Below are 16,476 nucleotides of genomic sequence, written 5' to 3' on the forward strand. Positions count from 1 at the left end.
GGGCAGTGAAAGACAAATACCATATGATCTCACCTACAAGTGGAGCCTAATCAACAAAACAAACAAGTGAGCAAAACGGAACCAGAGACAACAAAATAAAGAACAAACTGACAGTAACAAGAGGGGAGTGAGGAGGTGAATAATGGAGGAAAGAAGGGGAATGGTGGTCAAGGAACATGTGTAAAGGACCCATGGGCAAGGCCAACAGAGGGAGGAGGATTGAATGTGGGAGGTGGGGGTGGCTGGGGTGGGGGAGAGTAATGGGGGGAAATGGGGACACCTGTAGTTGAACAACAATAAGAAGATTTAAAAAATTAAAAAAAGATGAAGTAAAAACTTGAATATAAAAACAACACAAATTTTAAAAGGAAATTTAAGAGAGTCAATTTTGAGGTACTAGAGATAAAGTTTTAATCAAGATGAGAATTTATTAAACAATGTATGCTTCACCATAAAAATGTTTAAAAATAGCAAGATAAAAGATGGCCAATGGACATATGAAAAGATATTCATCATCACTTATCATCAGGGAAATGCAAATCAATACTGCAATGAGATAGCACCTCACACCTGTCAGAATGGCTATCCCCTAAAAGTCAACCAATAACAAGTGCTGGTGAGGATGTGGAGAAAAGAGAACCATGGTAGAGTGTTGGTGGAATAGCAAATTGGTATAAGCACTGTGGAAAATAGTATGGATCATATAATTTGGAAATACTCAGTAATTGCATTCCTGGCATTTAGGAGAAGAAATAACACCAATTCAAAAATATAACACCAATTCAAAAATATATGTACCCTATATTCACTGCACCATTATTTACAATGATAGCTGAATGGATAAGAAAATTTGGTACATACATGCAATGAAAAATTACTCAGCAGTAAATAATCTCTTGCTATTGGTGACAACATCAATGGTTATTTTGCTAAGTGAAATAACACAGAGAAAGACAAATACTGTACAATTTTACCTATATGTGAAAAATAAAAAACAAAGCAGAGCCATAGAAAGAGAGAATAAACTCATGATGGTTGCCAGAAAGGAGGGGATGGGTGGACGGGTGAAAAAGGTGAAGGGAATAAGCTACAGAGAGGTACTGTACAGCATAGGGAATATAGTCAATAATATTGTCATAACTTGGCATGGTGACAGGTGGTCACTAGACTTAGTGCGATGATCACATCACATTAAAGTGTACAAATGTCAAGTCATTATGTTGTACAACTGAAACTAACGTACTATTTTATGCCAACTGTGTTTTCATAAAAAAAACTTTAAAAATAATACAATAAAAATAGCAAGGTACCAAAGCCAAGGTAAATAGAAGAGAAAATGTGGAAAAAAAGATTTCCAAATTGCAGCTTTATCTATAATATACAAGTAACTCATAAGTTATTAACAAAATGATTAAAAATGGAAAAATGAACAAAGACTATGAAGGCAATTCACAGAAAAGTAAATTCAAATAAATGAATTTGCTAATAAATTGAATATGTACTCAAAGGAAATGTGAGGAAATGTAAAATAATGTAAAATTAGGTTATTTGTATCTGCATGGCAAAATTTAGAAGAGGTATTTAGAGGAAAGGATATTCTGAAACACTGCTGGTAGATATACAAATTATTTTGAGAAAAACTGTGAATATCTACTAAAATTAAGAATAGTCCATGCCATTCAAATCTCATTCCTGTCATTGTTCACCTAAGAATAAAAAGTAGTGAAGTATACACATATAAGGAAATATATATAGTGGCCAAAATATATATAAAATGGATGAATAATTTCTGAACATCTTTATTATAGAGTATCATATAGCTATTAAAAATAGTGACGTAGACCTATACCAGTTGACTGAGAGCATTTCTACTATATACATATGTGTGTGTGTGTGTGTGTGTGTGTGTGTGAAAGCAGGTACAGAGAAATGTGTATATATCACCCCCTCAAAATATATAATGCACATAAATGTTATATGAGGTCTGTCTGGAAAAAGTCGAGCCATTGTTGATATAATGAAAATGGTTTATGTGACACTGATGTAACCTGGAGGCCAAGGAGAGTGGACTGGTGTGCACACAAATGAACAATGATGACTCAACTGTACTAGTTGGCAGGGCAGGTAGATGCCTTTGAGTGAGCATGTGTACTGTGTGGCTGTAGCATTCAAAATGACTGAGCAAGTAGAGCAGCAAATCTACCTCAAATTTTGCCTTAGATTTGAATATTCCTCCAAGGAAACTATTTGGATGATTCAGAAGGCTGCAGCTATGGGCAACTACTGATCGGCAGCTTCATGACAACAATGCTCCTACTCATGCATCATGTCTCATGCAGAGATTTTTGGTGAAATATCAAGTCACCCAGGTGACTCAGACCCACTATAACCAAGATTTGGCATCCTGTGATTTCTGGCTTTTCCCAAAACTAAAATCACCTTTGAAAGGGAAGGAATTTCAGACTGTCGATGAAATTCAGAAATATATGATGGGGCAGCTGATGGTGACTGGGAGAACTGTGTAAGGTCCCAAGGTGCCTACTTTGAAGGGGGCTGAGACATCACTGTCCTGTGTACAACGTATCTTGTGTCTTGTATCTTCTTCAATAAATGTGTCTATTTTTCATGTTACATGGCTGGATACCTTCTGGAAAGACCTCATTGTATATATTATTATATGGGCATTTGTTCATTGAGAAGCCAATTTAAAAAAAGTATAGTCTTTTTTTAAAGTTACAAAATGACAAAATCTTGTCAAAATAGACACAGACCATAGGGGACAGGTTGGAGGTAGTGGAGGAGGGTATGGGGGATTAATGGTGATGGACAGAGTCTTGACCGGGTGGTGAACACACAATGTGATATACAGATTATGTGTTGTAGAATTCTGCACCTAAAAATCTATATAATTTTGTTAACCAGTGTCGTGCCAATAAATTAAATAGAAAGGTAAAAACAGCACTTGTCCCCAGACACGGACAGAATTAGCAGTCAAAACATGTAGTGTAGAGTGAGTGAGATCATCTGTGAGTAAGCTTATATGCAGATGAGATCGCAGGCAATGCACGGCAGTGGGCTGGAACTGGATCGCCTACAGGGTGCCCAGGAGCCAGGGGCCAGGGATTTCTCTATGAGTCAGCTTCCCTGCCCAGCCCAGCACTTCTGGCTACACAGGTGGTGGTGAACAAACTCATTAGCTGTGAGCTACCAGAGCAGAAAGAGAAGGTCTTGAGGGCGAGCCCCAGAAACAGCACCACAGGAACGGGCCGGCCTGAGGCTGCAGAGGTCTGGAGGGAGCAGGGTCTCTGCCACCATGCTGTGTTATAATACAATTGCAGGCCTCTTCCCAATGCCATCCTGGAAGGATCCAGAGAGAAACTTTATCACAAACTGTCTGAGGCTCTAAGAGGTGGTAGACAGCCCTGACTGAGAAACTGCAATTTTGGGACAGGCATGGAGAACAGCCCTCCTGCCCCCAGCCCCGAAGGACTAGTGCTACAGTTTGGAGACCACATAGAAACTCTTTTAAAGGGGGAGCTGAGGTGTGACCTAGACTTGGCAGGGACAAGGGGCTCACATACCTGTGTGCTGGAAGCGGCTTTTCTAACCAAAAATTCAGAGGAGTAGAGTACACTGAGGAACAGTAGGACCTGACCCAGCATGACTTGTGAGCAAGTGTCTATCCAGAGTGGAGAATTTGGCCCAAACCTCCTGCGAAACAGCAGCAGACTCAGGACTGGAATGCAGGAGCTGAATGCTTGAGATTTGCTACAGCCAGCCAGATCCCTTCACAGACATGCAAGCCCAACGACGCCCATCTGCAGGATTACAGGCTCAGCAGATCAGCAAATCCAAGCTCTGGAGTATCCTGCTATGTATATTTCTGCAGAAAAGAAAAGAAAAGTCTCTGCCATACACTTCAAGGTACACAGAGCCTCAGGCCTTGATCTACTAAACCCAGCAGAGCAGAGAGAATAGAGACAGGTGCAACAAGGCACTATCTTCTTTCCTGCATAGCTTCTTCACATTCATTTTTTTCTGGCAGTGCCTGCACAACAGCATACAAGATGTGGTGGGAAGAGTGACTCAGTCAGCCAGCTGGAGGGAAGCACCCACCAAAGAATGGCCCAACAACAACCAAAACCCAACTGCAACCACATAAACAGCATAAAGGGTAGCCCAAGGGCAAAGAGCTCAGGAGATCAAAGAGACTGCACCACTGAACCCAAAGTTCTCCTATCACAGAAGGTCATATCATGAGGACAGGGAGTCAAAGCAAATCAATTTAATATGCAGAAACAAACAAGAAGAGTCACCTAAAATGGGGGAAACAAAGAAACAATCCCCAATGGAAAGGAAAGGAGGAATCCCCAGAAAGACTGCTAAATGAAATTGAGGCAAGCAAACTATCAGACATCGAGTTCAAAACAATGGTTATAAGAATGTTCAATAAGCTCAGTGAGAGCTACAAAGAACTTCAGGGAAGCTACAAGGAGGTTTCTGAGAACTACACCAGCATGAAAAAAGACACAGAAACTATCAATGAGAGACAGGAGGAAATGAAAAATACAATATCTGAAATGAAAAACAGAGTAGAAGGAATTAAAATCAGGTTAGATTAAGCAGAGGATTGAATCAGTGAGCTGGAGGACAAGGTAGAAAAAAATTCCCAGACAGAGCAACAAACTGAAAAAAGACTCAAAAAGAATAAAGAGGGGTTAAGGGACCTGCAAGACAATGTGAAATATAATATTATCCATATTAGGTATACCAGAAAGAGAAGAAGAGCAAGTGATAGAAAACCTGTTTGAAAAAGTAATGACAGAAAATTTTGCTAATTTAATGAGAGAAAAAGTCTCACAAGATAAGGAAGCACAAGAGGGTTCCAATCAAGATGAACCCAAAGAGGCCCACTTCAAGATACATCATAACTAAAATGCAAAATTCAAAAACAAAGAGAGACTCTTAAAGGGAGAAACAAATAATAACATTCAAGGGGCCTCCAATAAAGCTAGAAGTGTATTTCTCAACAGAAACACTACAAGCCAGAAGAGATTGGCAAGAAATATTCCAAGTAATGAAAAGCAAAGACCTGCAACCAAGACTACTCTATCCAACAAGGCTCTCAATTAAAATGGAAGGCCAAATAAGGAGTTTCCCAGGCAAGAGAAGGCTAAAAGAATACAGCTCCATTACACCAGAATTGCAAAGCAAGCTAAAGGGACTGCTTTAAGAAAATGAAGAGAGGGAGAGAGAGAGAGACAGACAGACAGGGAGAGACAGACAGAGATAGAGAGAGAGAGGAACACAGTTACAAAGAGAAAAAAGGCCATGAATAAATATCTACCAATAATAGCAAATGTAAATGGATTAAATGCTCCAATCAAAAGACATAGGGTAAGAAAACATGACCACCATATATGCTGTCTACAAGAGACCTACCTCAGAACAAAAGATACACAGAGATGAAAGTGAAGGGATAGAAATAAATATCCAAGCAAATGGATGTGGGAAAAAAAGCCAGGGTAGCAATACTTATATCAGACAAAATAGATTTCAAAATAAAGGCCATAAAAAGAGACAGAGGACATTTCATAATACTGAAGAGAAGAATCCATCAAAAAGATATAACTATTTTAAGCATATAAGTATCTGACATAGGAGCACCCAAATATATAAGGAAAATCTTGGAGGACTTCAAAAAGATATAGACAGCAACACATTTATAGTAGGGATTTTAACACCCACTGTCAACAATGGACAGATCTTCCAAACAAGGGATCAACAAGGATATTGTGGCACTGAATAACTCTAGATCAAATGGACTTAATTGATATATTCAGAACTTTTTATTACAAAGAAGCAAAATACACAGTCTTTTCAAATGTGTGTGGAACGTTTTCAAAGATGGACCACATGGTAGGACACAAAACAAGCCTCAACAAATTTGAGAAAATTGAAATCATATCAAGCATTTTCTTGGACGACAACAGCTTAAAACTAAAAACTGACCTCAAGGAAAAGACTCAAAACCTTCAAATTCATGGAGACTGAACAGTATGCTATTAAATGATGAATTGGTTAACAATGAAATCAAAAAGTCTCTGGAAACAAATGAAAATGAACACACAACAGCACAAAACCAATGGGACACAGCAAAGGCAGTCCTGAGAAAGAAGTTTATAGCAATATAGGCCTACCTAAAAAAGAGAAAAATTTCAGATACAAAACCTACCCTACATCTACAAGAACTAGAGGAAGGACAACAAACAAAGCCCAGAGTGAGCAGAAGGAAGGAAATAAGATCAGAGCAGGACTAAATGATTTAGAAACCAAAAGAACAATTCAAAAGATCATTATTCAGGAGCTGGTTCTTTGAAAAGATTAACAAAGTTGATAAGCCTTTAACCGAACTCATCAAGAAAAAAGGAGAGAGGACTGAAATAAATAAAATCAGAAATCAAAAAGGAGAAATTACAACCAATATGACAGAAATACAAAGGATTGTCACAAATATTATGAACAACTGTATGCCAAGAAATTTGACAACTTGGGTGAAATGGACAAATTTCTAGAAATATATAATTTTCCCAAACAGAATAAAAAAGAAGCAGAAAGCCTGAATAGACTGATAACAACTAGTGAAATTGAAGCATTAATGAAAATACTCCTGACACACAAAAGCCCTGGACTGGACAGCTTCACAGGAGAATTTTGCCAAACATTTAATGAAGAGCTAACACCTAATCTTCTCAGACTATGCCCATGAAACTATGCCCAAAGATTCATGAAGAGAAAAGACTCCCAAAATATTTTTATGATAAGTACATGAAATTAAAAAACATCTGCAGAACTAAAGAAAGCATCAGCAAAATGAAAAGGAAACCAACTATATGGGAAAACGTATTGGCCAATGATACTTCAGACAAGGGTTTGATCTCCAAAGTACATGAAGAACTCATACAACTTCACTCCAGGAAGACAAACAATCCAATTAAAAATTTGACAAAGGACATGAAGAGACACTTCTCCAAGGAAGACATACAGAGAACCCAGAGACCTATGTGAAAGGATGTTTAACATCACTAGCCATTAGAGAGATGCAAATTAAAACCACAATGAGATACTACTTCATGCCAGTTAGAATTGCCATCATTAACAAATCAACAAACAACAAATACTGGCAAGGATGTGGAGAAAAGGGAACCTGAGTGCATTGTTGGTGGAAATGCAGACTGGTAGGGTCATTGTGGAAAACAGTATGGAATTTCCTCAAAAAACTACAGATGGATCTGCCTTTTGATTCAATGATCTCACTGATGGAGTTATATCCTAAGAATCCTGAAACACCAATTCAAAAGTACCTATGCACCCCAATTTCCATAGCAGCATTATTTACAATAGCCATGTGCTGGAAACAGCCTAAGTGCCCATCAAAAATGAGTGGATCAAACAACTGTAGTACATTTACACAATAGAATACTATACAACAGAAAGAAAAAAGAAACTTCTACCCTTAGTGACAGTATGGACAAAACTGGAGAGTATTATGCTAAGCAAAGTAAAGCAGGTAGCACAAGACAAATACTGTATGATCTAATTTATTAATGGAACCTAATGAACAAAACAAAACAAATAAACAAACAAAATAGAACCAGAGATACAGAAGTAAGGAACAAACTGTCAGTGACCAGAGGGGAGTGGTGAGGGATAATGGGAGAAAGAAGTTGAAGAGTCTAGTCAAGGAACATGTATAAAGGACATGCGGACATGAGAGTGAAGGTGAGCAGGTGGGCAGGGTAGGGGTAGCAACAAGGGAAAATTGGGAAAACTATAATTGAACAACAATAAAAAAAATAAGACAAAGATTTAAATGAACAAATAGTTAAAAAACAATATATATGTATAAAAGTTGAACTATAAAAATATCTTTTTACCTTTTCCCTATGCTACTATTGAGCTCAATGTGCATTCTTCTTCCAATACTTTCTACACGTTAGTTTGTTTTTCTTTAAACATAGAATAGTATCCTATTCTTTGTAATTTTATTTCACTTGCTTGCCTTCTTCTCCAATATAACAGCAAGTCCTAAAGATCCTTCCTCTTCTTTCCAAAAACCATACATCTAACTTACTCTTCAAAGGCTATTTCATAAAATGGATATGTAATAACTTTTTGAAAATTTTCCATATTTCTGAGTAAATGGGTTGTCTTCAATTTTGGGTACTATCAATATCTATAAACAACATTCTTTCTCTAGGAACCCTTCCTGTCCTCCTGCTAATGACCACCAGCAAGCAAGTTGTGCTCATTGCTTGCTGCATTAAGAGAGTCCTCATCATGGGGAACCATGGGAAATCAAAGTAAGTGGGGTCCAGAAAGCACTTTGAAAGATTTGGGTTATGGTTAGGCAGTTATGGGTAAGATTCTAGGAAGCTGTGTTTTGTTTTGTTTTGTTTTGTTTTTGCTTTGGTCTCACTTCATCACAGTCACAGAGACCTAGTCTAATTCAGGTGTTCTGTCAGATTATGTCCAACAGAAGAACAGTTCTGTCTGGCTTCTGGCTTTAGGCAAGTAACTAAAACCACCAGGGCCTAGCTGCAAGTGTAAGGCCAGTTCCAGCATGTCAGGGGCTGCTTTTCTCTCTTTCAAAATCAGTCCAACAGAAATATTTATAAAACTGTCAGGATCAAGGAGCATGTGTATTTTAAATTTTAAAGAAATTCCCAAGAGGCTGTATCAATATATACCTACCAAAAAGGGAGGGGTGATGAAAGGAGAGATGGGAAGCCCCAGTGGGAAATTTCTGCTAATGAGTAACCTTGCTCAGAACTGACGCATGTAGCCACGATGCTTTCATTTATTTCTCTGAAGAGAAACTAAGTCGAAGAAAAAACAGGGAAAATCTTCATTACCTAGAACATTAATCAAAGCTTTTTATCTCTGTCTTTGGACGCCGGTCAGCATGCCACTAAAATGCAAAACAAGAGCAGAGGCTCATGATTTTTTTCATATATTTGTCTCTAATTTTCTACAAAATTGGGAAGAAAATATTTTGTTATAAATAATCGTGTAGAAATATATCATTCTATTAGAAGTGGAGCCTTTGTCTGTCATTTTTTCCCTGAAGACACAGACCTGCTGCTTTTACAACCATAGAGTCTGGCAGAAGTAACGCCATTGAGTGCGGTTGGTAGGGTATGTGACTGTCTCACACGAGATGGACGGCAATTTGAACATTTCACCTCAAGTGTTCTATGGTGTGTTTGATTGTGATAGTGTTATGTTACAGAATTACATGCTTATGAGTTTATAATAAGAATGTTTATGCAATAAAAAGGGGTGATATTTGTGCTGGACCCTGTACTGTATCTGGCAGTTGCTAGTTTGTTATCACTTCCAATTTTTAACTGATTATCTATTGTATTTCTTGCTTAGTATTTGACTTGCTCAGTATTGAATTAGTATTAAACCAAGGAAGTAGGAGGAAAGGGTTTTTTCTGGAAGAGAACAATGAATGGAAAAAGCATGAGAATAGCATTTCAGAGCAGTACAGAGAGGTATCACAGGCCCATTAACTAGTCTGTAAGTGGGAATCAAGCAAAATTAATTCCCTTCTGCATACATATTTTTGGGTAGAGAAACTTAACATATTGGCTTGTACTATATAAAGGCTACCTGAATTCCTTCAGTTTTGGGAATTCAAAGAAGGGAAAAAAGAAAATAGTTTATTAAATATGATCCTGATGCTATCTGGTGTCTTGAAAAATGCCATTTTTTATAGGGGTAGCAAAATTTTTGTTTGTCTGAGAGTCATCCTAACAACACTTTTAACATATAAGAGATGGTTTTGCTTAATTCTATGATGTGCCGACAATTTTTCTTTCCTTTTTTTTAGACAAATTAATAGTCTTCATATCACTGCCGTTGTAGCAAAGCAATCACTATACTTAAGGGCTTCTCAATGTTTAAAAATTAATTTTTTCCGCTCTTAATTATCACCTGTCTCCTCTTCTATCTAATTGGTCATTTGTTTTAATTCTTCCCATAATGGTAATAAAGACCTCAAAAATAGAGATGAGCTGAGGACTAAGCTTGTTTTATTCTAAATGCATTTCTAAGATAACAGAGTGTCAAGGCCTGTCTTTCTCTGGCCTTATCCTACCCATTTATTTTAGGAAACCTAGAGAAGAAATATCTTCTTTCTCCATTCAGGGTCTAAATAATTGACTACTTTTTCACAGTTAGTTGGCTCTAAAACTCATAATTTTCAGAGGCAGAAACAAGTTAAAAGGTTTTTCTTTTTTTAAACATAGCCTTTTTAATTTTTATTATGTTTTCAAAATAGATCAGGTATTTGATTAGGCTCTGCCTAAGAAATTTGGAACACCAGTGTGTGAGGATGAATCTGATCTGGGAGAGCAAACACAGGTTGAGGTAGCCCCGGAGCTGAGGGACTGCTTTGATTGTGGGCAGAATTTGCTAGTTCGTGGCTTTCTTATCAACCTTGCGCTGCTCTGTAATCTAGTTCTCTTTCTCTGTGAAGAGCTCACCCTTCTGGTGCCTGAGCTTGTGCAGCTTCTAGAAACTAATATCAGTGAGATGTTTGGGGGATTTTCACACCACTGAGCAATTTTGGTGACAATAGCAATGACAGATTTCTGGTGTGCCTTACACAGAGATTCTCAATGGATAGACAGAGGTCTAGTGACAGGCAGTAAACCACTGCTCAGTTGCTTCAAGAAAAGCCCCCTCTTGCCTCTGTGGCTCCCTGTAGGATGATCGGGTGATCTTGGGAGGGATGCTGGCTGCAATTTTCTCACATGCTGCCTGACAGATTTCTGGCTGTGGCTCAGCAGCTTTCAAGGCACAGCTTCAATAGGCTAATGCCTAGGCACTTTGCAAACTTTCACCACGTGGATATCACCATTCTTGTAGCCACCAACTGGTTTCACCCGTCCTTTCATTTCTTTTCAACCTTGAATTTAGCTGCTGAATACTTCCCCTTGTACAAGGCCTTTGTGGAAGATGTAGCCACTGGGGAATATCTGCCAGTTCCTCGGACTCAGACAGGGTTTCAGCAGCAGCAGGGCTTCCCTCCCCTTTTTAGGTATCTTGGCCTTGAAGTTACCCTTGTTAATCTGCCATCAGCGTTAGCCTCCTTGGCTTCAGGTTTCTTCTCTTTAGTATCCCTTTTCACCAGCCATTTTGCAAGATGGGAAAGAAAAAGGGTTTTTAAGCCCTGGCTGGTATAGCTCAGTGGATTGAGCGCGGGCCTGCGAACCAGGTGATCGAGGTTTGATTCCCAGTCAGGGCACATGCCTGGGTTGCAGGCCAGTTTCCGGCAGGGGACACACCAGAGGCAACCTTACATTGATGTTTCTCTCCCTCTCTCCTTCCCTTCCCCTCTAAAGATAAATAAATAAAATCCTTAAAAAAAAAAGAAAAAGGGTTTTTATAAACTTGTAACTTGAGTTAATTTTTTAAGTTGTAGTATATAACATAAAATGAATCATTTTAACTATTTTAAGTGTATAACTTGGCGGCATTAAATGCTAATGTGTTAATTTTAGGTAATACTATGTACATTGCCATCTTGTTTATTTGCTGTTTTCAGTTTGTTGTTTCAAAATTCCAGTAAATTAAGATTCATCATCAGGGAGTTCTGACCAAGATGGAGGGGTAGGTAGAAACCCTTCTCTTCCTTGCACAACCACAAAGGAGGATAACAATCAATAAACAATGAAGCACCAACAAATCAAACTGCATGGACCTCCAACAATCAAGGAGTTAAGGAAAAAACCAACTAGAACAACCAGACCAGTAAGGTGGCAGACTGTGAGGGCCAGGCTGGCTGACAGCAAAACCGAGACTCAGAGCTGTCCGTGGACTACAGTGGGGATTGCCATGGTGGGAGAAACTCCAGTCTCACGGGAGAGTTGAAAAGTGCTCTAGGGACCAGCAGGCGAGATATACGGTTCCTTCTCTGGCCCCTCCCCCACAGGCAGCGTTGTGCCCAGTAGCAAGGAGGGTTGCCCTGCCCAGGTGAATACCAAAGGCCGGTCCCCTTATAACCAGCTGTGCCAAGACAAAGAAATATGGCCCAAATGAAAGAACAGAGCAAAGTCTCATGAAGAGAACAAAGTGAGGAGATTGCCAACCTATCTGATGGAGAATTTAAAGTCCTGGTAATCAAAATGCTCACAGATCTGATGGAGCTTGGTAGAAAAATGAAAAACCAAATAAAAGATACCCAAAATGAAATAAAGCAAAATATTGAGAAAACCAGCAATGACAGGAAGGAAACCAGGTCTCACAGCAACAATTTGGAACAAAAGGAAAAAATAAACATCCAACCAGAACAGAATGAAGAAACAAGAATTCAAAAAAAGTGAAGAGTCTTACAAACCTTTGGGACAATCTGAAATGTTCCACTACCTGAATTATAGGGGTGCCAGAGGAGAACAATAGCAAGAAATTGAAAACTTATTTGAACAAATAATGAAGGAAAAGTGCCCCAATCTGGAGAAGCAAATAGACTTCCAGGAAGTTCAGAAAGCCCAGAAAGTCCCAAAGAAGTTGGACCCAAAGAGGAACACACTAAGATGTATCATCATTAAGCTACCCAAGATTAAAGAGTAGGAGAGAATCTTAAAAGCAGCAAGAGAAAAGGAGAGAGTTATCTACACAGGAGTTCCCATCAGACTGTTAGCTGATTTCTCAAAAGAGACCTTACAGGCACGAAGGGGCTGGAAAGAAGTATTTGAAGTCATGAAAGGCAAGGACCTATATCCAAGATTACTCTATCCAGCAAAGCTTTCATTTAGAATGGAAGGGCAGATAAAGTGCTTCCCAGATAAGGTCAAGTTAAAGGAGTTCATCATCACCAAACCATTATTACATGAAATGTTAAACGGACTTATCTAAGAAAAAGAAGATAAAAAATATGAACAATAAAATGACAACAAACTGACAACTATCAACAAATGAACCTAAAAGAAAAACAACGAAAACAAAAACTAAGCAAACAACCAGCATAGTAACAGAATCAGAGAAATGGACATCACACAGAGGGATTTCAATGGGGAAGGGGAAGGAAGGAATACAGGGGGAAAAGGTACAGGGAAGAAGAAGCATAATTGGTAGGCATAAAATAGACGGGGAGAGATACAAAATGGTATAGGAAACAGAGGACTCAAAGAACTTATATGTACAACCCATGGACATAAAATAAGCCGGGAGGGGAATGCTCAAGTGTTGTGGGGGCAGGACAAAGGAGTGATAAAGGGGGAAAATTGGGAAAACTGTAATAGCATAATCAGTAAAAAATACTTTAAAATAAGATTCATCATCAGTATTATCAGGGTCTACAAAAAAACAAAACAACAACAACAACAAAAAAAAACCCCAAACAAACCTTTGTCCACAGCCCAAACTCCAGGAAAATTACCTGCTGAGTAGTTTCAAAGAAGGTGAGGTGTTGGGATTCCCCATCTATGAATGTGATGGAAAGGGATACCATCCACATATAACTTTTTATTGAGGGCCCTGAGAAGTGATTTTAATATCTAGTGTAAATATGATAAAGTAGAAAGTAGACATTATTTTTCCCAACAGAAAGCGTGACTTGCAGGATATTCCTTGCTTCTGTTTCTTGCCATTGTTATCTCTTGAGTAAATTATCTTGTGGGAGAAAAATCCAACACCCCTTGGCCCCCTACTCTAAACTTAGTAAATGTTTTTCAGATTAAGTGTAGAGAATGTATTTTTTTCATGATCAATAGTCTCAAAGCCAGGTTTTCCAAGTCTCTTGACATAGCATTTAACCCATTTTCCATTAATTTCAACATACAACCTCTACTCTGAACTCAAGGCAATTAATCTCTCAGTCTCACACTTTATTTATTCATACACTAATTATTCACTTTTTTTCTAAATAGATTATTTTAGTTGGAAAAAAACCAAGAGGGCTGTAAGATATATTATTTAAAGGAGGTTGATGATTAGAGTAAATGCCTGGGGCTGGTCTGGAAACGTATCTAAAGACTGGTCAGTCTCCAGGGCTTATGCTAAGTATTTTCTTTGCTCTGTATTTCCACATCATTCGCCACTGTATGGATTGGAGTCTTTTACTTAAACTTCAGTGGTCTTTCACAAGGAATGTGAGCTTGGCCCTTAACCTAATTCATGGCACCTCTTTATGGCCTGTATGCTGCTAAGTTGTTTGGTTTTTAATTTCAGCTTCCTAAGAATAAGTTGCTCATTGGACATCTTTTCACAGGCTCAAAGAATTAAAAGAATGATAGTGCAAACTTACATGTATGCATTGTGTTCATAATCTCTTGGCAGGCTGATATGCTCTGAATAAGCTTGAGATCATTTCTGCTTGGAATGAGACTATAATGGAGGTAAGCCTATGCTCCAATTTTTGCAGTTTGAATTCTTCATAAGGCTTGTCTGGGGTTAAGACTAACTTTAGAGTCCCTTTCATTGATGGAGGTGCTTTCCACAACTCTGACAGATGGTAGAAGACTTCTTCCCTACCGATTTGTTCCAGAATGTCCTTAAGCCTCAGCATTGAATGATCTTAAGAGTTAATAAGCAGTTAATGTTATTTCTAAAGGGTTAAAAGTTGTTATAATGTGTCCAACTATCATTAGAGCAAGATATTTTCCTCTTTATATTTAAAAAATCAAAAAAAATGGCTTTACTAAACAAGAAGAGGAAGGCTTTAAGTGGTGTGGTCTGACAGTAATTTGTATTAGAGTCTAGAAGAGCACATTTGTAATGTCTTGTGGTAGTACATTTATCTCTTGGTGACAGAAGGAATAATTGCTTTAGAGAGCGTATCAGTGACTGTTTAAAAATTTAACTCTTTATTTCCTCACACCTAACCTTATAATATTGAGAGGAGAAAAACATTGTGAGAAATCTAATACAAGTAAGAACAGTTTTGAAATATTGTTTGCCAGAGAAACATATATTGTCCATTTTCAAGGAATGGTGAAGTAATGAAAATGTTTTTCATTGTTTACACGTATATATTTAGTTATGGATATTGCTATCACATACTAGTTTAATTTTTTGCCTGTTTCATCTCTGGAATGTGGTTTTCAAGTTTAACATGCCCATCTAAAGTGGGTTTTCTCAAAGATGAACTGTGTCTGACAAGTTGGCGATTAGGCTTTGCAATCTTTTTTTTTTTTAATTTGACAGCTTTAATGGCTTCTTGAATATTAGTTCCCTTTTATCTGTACCATTGTGTGAAGCCTGTTCATCCTCAGGTCCTTGATTTCCCCTCAAAATATCTATTGATATTTACGTCTCCCTCACTGTCCGACCAACAATGAGGGCAGGAATGGCATCTCCTAGGATCCCATCAAAATGTTCAGTGCTTGGGTACAGGTGATGAGACACCTCAAGGTAGGGGATCACAAAACTTATTGTTTAAACTGGTTCACTTCTGAGAGTGAAAGAGATGAATAATTATGCTGGGATAGCTGGTGTAAACTGTCTAAATTAAATCAGGATGCACTATTACCTTGCTTCAAGGAAACCTGGGTGGAAACAAAGGTAGGACACTACTGAAATCAACTTTTAATGTGCATTGAGTACTGTAGCTCCTCATATCTGGGGCAGATGGGTCTCAGTACCCCAGTGGATCCCTGAATTCATGAATAGCACTGAACTGCATACATACAATGATACAAACCTAAGTTTAACTTACAAATTAGGAACAAAAAAAAGAGACTATCACTAACAGTAAAATTAGCAATTATAATAATACAGTGTAATAAAAATTATGTGAATGTAGTCTCTCCCTGAAAAAATCTTATTGAACTGTACTCACCTTTTCACTTAAAGAAAGCACTTTCCAGCTTCTGTTTGGCATCTCCTAATTGCCAGCATCACTACTCCAGTGTTTTGGAGTAGCTATGAAGTAAGAGTTACTTGAACACAAACCCTGCAGTACTGTGACAGCCAATCTGATAACTGAGATGGAGCACGAAGCGACTAACTGGTGGGGAGTGTGCAGCATGGATATGCTGAACAAAGGGGCGAGTCACATCCCTGGAGGGATAGTGTGAGATTTCATCATGATACTCAGAACAGCACACAATCTAAAACATATGAATAGTTTATTTGCAGAATTTTCTACTTAATCTTTTCAGACCCCAGTGGGCCACAGGTAACTGAAACTGCAGAAAGCAAAACCGTGGATAAGGGGGGAACTACTATATTTCTGAATTGAACCAGTGAAGTATTTTAATCAATTTTATTATTTATAACATAGTGGTATTTATAACATATTTATTATTTATAACATAGTGGTATTTATTATTTATAAATATATTATTTATAACATTATTGTTTACTATTTATAACATTTATTTATAAATATAATTTAATCAATTTTATTATTTATAACATGTAAACATTAAATATGACTTGCTTTTGTCTCCCAAAGGGATTCAT

General features: G+C 38.0%; 1 pseudogene; it reads right to left on the reverse strand.

The window, feature by feature from the left end:
- Positions 1-10,372: 10,372 nt before the first annotated feature.
- LOC118977448 (60S ribosomal protein L6-like) lies at positions 10,373-13,494 on the reverse strand (annotated as a pseudogene).
- Positions 13,495-16,476: the final 2,982 nt, after the last annotated feature.

This window comes from Sturnira hondurensis, unplaced genomic scaffold (genome assembly GCF_014824575.4).
Source record: "Sturnira hondurensis isolate 20B ecotype Veracruz unplaced genomic scaffold, ASM1482457v3 Scaffold0021354, whole genome shotgun sequence".
Classification (NCBI taxonomy): domain Eukaryota; kingdom Metazoa; phylum Chordata; class Mammalia; order Chiroptera; family Phyllostomidae; genus Sturnira; species Sturnira hondurensis.